Genomic DNA, 6,414 nt, shown 5'->3' on the forward strand with positions numbered 1-6,414 from the left:
TTTGTAACACTGTCGAACACTGCCATAGGCACCTAACAGAACGCTGCACTATTAGCAAGATTACATTTTATAAAAAAATTTACTAAGTTATCACCATAAACTTTCTCTTTAAACAGTTCCTCTGTTGTAATAAAACAAGTTCTGTTTTATCATGATAATACTGTTCACTGTTGAATAAAAATGAGTGGCCCAGTGCTAAAATGACATGAGAAATCATTATTATATATCTTGACTCATCATCAAATTTGAACCTATGAAGGCTGAAGCCTTGAGGACTTAAAGAACATAATTGAACCTAGTTAGTTGATGTCTACGTCTCCCAGACCCTCTGTCTCTACCCCAGCCTGGAGCACTGAGAACATTCCCTAGTGTAGAACTAAGGGCTCAGCATTGCAGCTGCTCCTGTCATTGGCCAGCTCTCCTTCCAGACTCTAACTCCATGAGGCCAGATATCTGTCTAGATCTTATTTGTGTCCACAGTGTCCCCTATGCTGATAGCGTTCTCGTGGTAGTTGCTTAATAGACATTTAATTGGATAATTTAGAAATATATTCATATTTTTAAAAATGAAATATATTCATATTTTAAAAAATGTATTCAAAGAATATTTGAAGAAGTAGTGATTTTCTTTTTTAGTGGAGCAAAATTTCAAAAGTTTATTTTATGGCAACAAATGATTTCCAATGTTCTGCTTTCAAGTTACAAGGAATCCCTATAGAAGTAATATATGTCCATTGTAGAATTTTTTATAAAGAAAAAAAAAGAGGAATCAATGTGTGCTAGAAATTATTCATACCCTTAATGAGCAGAGATTATCAATATAATTATTTTGTCTGTATCCATTTCCCTCCGTTTCCAAAAGTTTATGGAAATATACTCATGTTATCTTTTAATTCTATTTTTCGGCAAACTTCTTGTAGTACCCTCATATCTCTATTTCTGTCTATCTCCCTGTTTATCTGTGTCTATCTATCTGCTCACCGCCTTCACAATCATGTGTGTCTGTGTGCATTTCAATGTGGATGAGGTTTTCTATTTCAGAATAAAATTCTCCCCCACAGCTCCACCGTGGACACAGGAAATGAGTTGGCAGTGGACTTGTGAGTAAAGGAAAGATTATCTGGGCCAGTCTTGATGGTCAGATGTGTGTGTTTGATTTAAAATGTAAATAGTTAGCAATCTGCAAATGTACATGCTATATCCTATCAAAGAATGATGTCCGCAGAAAATGTGATTAGTCCTTTTTATATTCTTCTAGAAGGTTCACTATTTCATGAGAAATTTTTTTCACTGTTTTTGAAGAATTGCTTTTGTGGAATATTTGCAGGCAGAAAGTCTCTAAGGGACTCCACAATGAAAGAGCCAAACCACTTTACACATCTGGTTTGTAGATGGCAGAGATCACCAAGATACAGCTGTAAATCCCATTAACGGAGGTCAGGTTTTTAAAAAAAGATCTCAGTGGAGAATCTCTAAAACAATAAAACCCTGATCATCATTATAAAACAATGTAACTTATAAACTCATTACTGTAAATTCTATATCCCACTATTTCAGATTCTTTTTTCACAATTCTAACCTCTCCCAGCTAAACATTGAAAACTGGATAATCATTCCCACTAATTCTGTACTCTCCTCTTGCATCTTCTTTACACATTCAGTAATAAAAACATTGTCAAGAGCAACACGACCACGCTCTGTGGTGTGCAGCACCAATGCTGGACGGCAGCATTATGTATTAAAGCACGCAATTCACAGCTGCTTGTGGATTCAGTTTTCTTACTTTCACCACTTTCAATAACCAAAACTGTTAGACATTGGCAAACAAAGTTGAGCAAGGTATTCTTATAACTTTAGGAAACAGGTGTAATCATACGCTCTCCTGCAAACATACGATACCCCAGTTTACATTTTATATATATTATAGGAGGGTACTTCCAAAAATTTATGAAAAGATTTGTACTATCTTCTAATAATATTTTTCCACCAGCTTTCCTCCTCCCAAATCCAGCAGTTTTATTTTTTCTTAAAAAAAAGAAAATAAAGAAAGAAGAAGGAACCAACTAAACAGAAAACGTAAGGCAGCCACGTGGCTCGCTCTGGGCAGTTCTGCATGCGTGGCTGTGAACAGGAGGTCTGGTCCTCACACTGGCTTCATCCGTGGCTGTGATCTGTTTCAGCACGTCACTAGGTGGGGGAGGCCGGAACTCGTGGCAGACTGAGAACAAACCATGAAGGTCTGGGGCAGGGCGGGGAGCCAACAGTCCAAACATAAAACATAAAGTGCACCAGCACAGCAGTGTGGCAGCAACCTTCTTAGGTGGCCTGTGGGCCAGGAGTCAGCAGGAAGACAGAGGAGGTTCTGGGCCATGGCACCTGCCAAGGCTCCTGGAGACGGGCTGCAGGCGCTGATCTCACTGCCGCTTGCAGGCAATAGCCAGTGATCTTGCTGCTGAGGAGCAGGTCTTGTGGGGGGAGGGGGATTATTTGGTGCTCAGCTGTGCAGACTCCACGCTGTTCATGCACATGGCCACAACAGTTCCATTCTGACCCGCTTCCTTTTCTGTGAACTGTCTGGGCACTGCAAAGTCCTGAGTGTAGATGATGTCCTTGATGTTGAAGAGGCCCTTAATCTCACTGACGCCACTGTGCAGGTCCCATCCAGTTTTGACAGGATGGGCACCAGCGCCTCGGACAGCAGGTATTCCTTCTGGAATGAGCTGTACTGCTGGATCTGCCTGATGGAGAACCACTTGGTGGGCTTGTACTCCAGCATCTCTTTCAGCAGGTTGGAGAGCTGGGGGCTGCAGTCCTCGGTCATGTCCGCCTTTCTGATGTTCTCAAATGGCTTGTAGATCTTGTTCTCCTTGAAATGGTACAGGTTCGTCGTGATGTAGAGCACGACCCCAGCTGACCGATGACCATCTTGAAGCCAGAGAAGGTGTGCAGGCTGCTGGTGATCTTGGGTGGCTGGAAGGCTTGAGAGCCCTGGCTTGTCTGGCACGTATCATCAACAGTGAATGGGTGCAGGGACTCAGCGATGCCCAGGTCAGGGATCTTGAGTGTGCCTCTGGTGGTGAGCAGCAGGTTGCTCTGCTTGATGCACTGATGGCTGATGCCCCACCTGGGCAGTCACTTGAGGCCACTGATGAGCTGGCAGAAGTACCCGTGGGCCAGGCACATGGGGAATGCATGTTGGGCACACTGTCCAACACCTCCTGCATGCTGCTCATGCAGTACTTCATCACCATATGCATTTTTTCTTGCTTTCATCATGCAGAACATCCACCAGCTGGATGATGTTTTTGTGTCATATCCTCCTGCACAGTAGAATTTCCAGGTGTTCTAGGTGCAGGTGCAGAGCTGGCTCCTCTCAGGTGCTCCAGGTGGAGGTGCAGAGCTAGCTCTTCTCAGAGACCGTTCACCAGCACCTGATCTTCACTTCTTCACACTGGCCTCCCCAACGGGGATTCTTCACAACTTCTTCTTGAGGATCTTGACTGCTCTCCTGCTCAGCGTCTCTGAGTCCAATACCTCCTTCACCCTTCCTAAGACCCTTCACCCAGGAAGTCCCCCGTCAGGTACTTGCTGAGGGGCTTGGCCTGCTCACTGCAGGGCTTGCTGCTGGGCATGATGTGGTGGATGAGGGTGTCCAGCCCCACTGATATCAGCTCACCCTCCGTGAACATGCCCCACTGCTGCAGCCTCACCACGTTCAGCCTGGCCCCAGCACCACCTGGGAGTTCCACTAGCTATTGCTTAATCCCCAGGTGAGAGATTCTTCTTGTTGCCCTGACTTCCATTCTCCAAATATTTAAAAAGAAAGAAAGAAAAAAAAAAGAAAAAGAAAAGAAAAGAAAAAAGGCAATGAACCCCTCCCAAAATAAAACATTTCCTTCAACAAAAATGATTGTCAGTTCAGGCTGCAAGCCAGGTTCAAGGTGAGGGGTGTGCAACTTGGACCTGAGTTGGAGGAATGTCTGCCCTCAGGGCAGGGGGGCAGCCCATGCAGGGTTAGTGTGTCCAAGAGAGTCCTCAGGAGGCCTGCTGGGGCTGCTCAGTCCTAGGTTATCATTTGGGACCTCAAACCCATTGACAAGCACTCAGGCAGGCAAACGCAGCCTTCTTGGGGGTGCATGCCCCTATGCTGGGGTGCATGTTAAAGGACCTGCAGCAGCTGGTCAGCAAGGGACCCCCAAACCTGGGAAGACAAGCTTTGCTGGGCCCTCTTCCAGCTATGACCCTGCAGTCCCACCGCTGTCCCCAGCATAAGCAGACAGCATGGCTGCCACCTGGACATGGGAAGGGAGAGCTGGGGGCTTCCAGGTGCCCTCCTGTCCTGGTCAACAGCCCTGCTTTGGGCAGGCAGCTCCCAGTCACTCTCTCCACTGACCCCTCCACCAACTTTCTGAAGTACCCTTATATACGTGTGCATATCATATGTACATGCATTCTCTGTCTATATAATATTTATAATACTGTCTGTCCATAGTATATAAGTCATATATGCAGAATTAAAGTGAAATTATACTATAAATATTTTATAATTACTACAAACGATTTATATATATATATTTCATAATAATATGTCATTAGTATTCATCCCATTGACCAAATTTTAAAATCTGGTTACCTACAGCACTCATTCTGATTTGAATTTTTTTCTCATTCTGTGGTACAGGTATGTCATCCTTTGCCAACTATATAAAGAGCAATTTAGAAGCAGGTTGTGTTGTGCCTTCCATGGCCCTGATAGAGTGACAGGTATTTTTAAGCTATTTAATTAGTACTTCTAGAATGAAATTGGTGATGAGTAGAGTTCCCAATTTACCACCGTTTTATATTTAAGGGTTAAAGGTTAGGTATTTTGCAAGGGGATCAAGAAGGTATATGGGTTAGGAAGATAAATTGCACATAAAACAAAGACCCCAAATGGTTATAAACTCTATCCATTCCCATCTTCATGCAAAATATCATGTTCAAAAGTTAGTTTGAATGAATGCAATGTGTACTACCTTTAATATCAATGGGAACATCAAGTAGAGAAGATCAATTACGCCAAGGGCCTACATCGACGTAAATTCCAAAATCTGAAAATTCCTTGATGTGTTTAGGATTCAGAAAAAATAAAAGTCTGTCTCACAATATTATCCTACACATTTAACACAAAGTATGTGGGTAACATCAATTAATAATTAAGATATAATCATAATTATATAAGATATAATTTGGGCTTTGGCCCAAATGGCCAAAGCAATCATGGACATACATACATACATACATACATACATACATACATACATACATACATACATATATACATACATACATAAAACCAGAGGCATTACAATACCTGTAGAAAGCTATAGCAACCCAAACAGCATGGTACTGGCATAAAAAGAGACACATGGACCAAAGGAAAAGAATAGAGAACCCAGATATCAACTCAGGTATTTACAGCCAACTGATCTTTGACAAAGATGCCAACAACATACATTCAGCAAAAGATAGCCTCTGCAGTAAATGGAGCTGGGAAAACTGGGTATCCATGTACAGATGAATGAAACTCATAACTCTCACCATATACCATAATCCACTCAAAATGGATTAAAGACTTAAGTATAGAACCTGAAACTATAAAACTTCTAAAAGAAAACATGGGGGAAACACTTCAGAACATAGGATTGGGCAAAGACTTTATGAATAAGCCTCAAAAGCACAAGCAACAACAACAAAAAATAAACAAATGGGATTATAGCAAACAAAAAGGCTTCTACACAGCAAAGGAATCAACAGAGTGAAAAGACAACCTACTGAATGGGAGAAAATATTTGCAAACCACACATCTGACAAGGGATTAATATCCAGCATATACAAGGAACTCAAACAACCGCACAGTAGAAAAATAAATAATTCAATTCAGGAAGAGTTTACTCTATTTGATGACCTACTAAGTCTTTTTGCCGTGCATGAACAGCAGCACCCTGAATGTAAAAGACAATGATAGAGATAGTATTGAGACCAAACCAAAAATTATTGTGTACATAGTCATAAAAGAGTAAGTTAGTTATATAACTTCATTAGATTTTTAAATAAACTTAATGTGCATTGAAGAACTGGCAGGTTAAGTGGACTGTTCATACAAATACTATACTTTACATTTTTAAAGTTTAAATTTATATATTTATTTTGGTGAGCAAGTGAAACCTGCTGAACACTTTCAGTGTTCCCGAGTAAAATGCATCTGCACTGGCCAGTTTTACATCTTCAAAAGCTCGAGCGAGTGATCCCATCAAATTCTGTGAGTTGATGTGGAAGAGAGGTAAGTAAATAAAACTACAGTATAAAGATTTGTGTGGTTTCACAGGCATTGGGCTTTTTTTTTTTTTAAAGATGACCGGTATGGGGATCTTA

General features: G+C 41.6%; 1 pseudogene; it reads right to left on the reverse strand.

Annotated features, from left to right (window-relative positions):
* Window positions 1–672: 672 nt before the first annotated feature.
* On the reverse strand, window positions 673–3,272 carry LOC134386015 (serine/threonine-protein kinase STK11-like; annotated as a pseudogene).
* Between the last annotated feature and the right edge of the window lie 3,142 nt (window positions 3,273–6,414).

This window comes from Cynocephalus volans, chromosome 9, assembly GCF_027409185.1.
Source record: "Cynocephalus volans isolate mCynVol1 chromosome 9, mCynVol1.pri, whole genome shotgun sequence".
Lineage (NCBI taxonomy): Eukaryota > Metazoa > Chordata > Mammalia > Dermoptera > Cynocephalidae > Cynocephalus > Cynocephalus volans.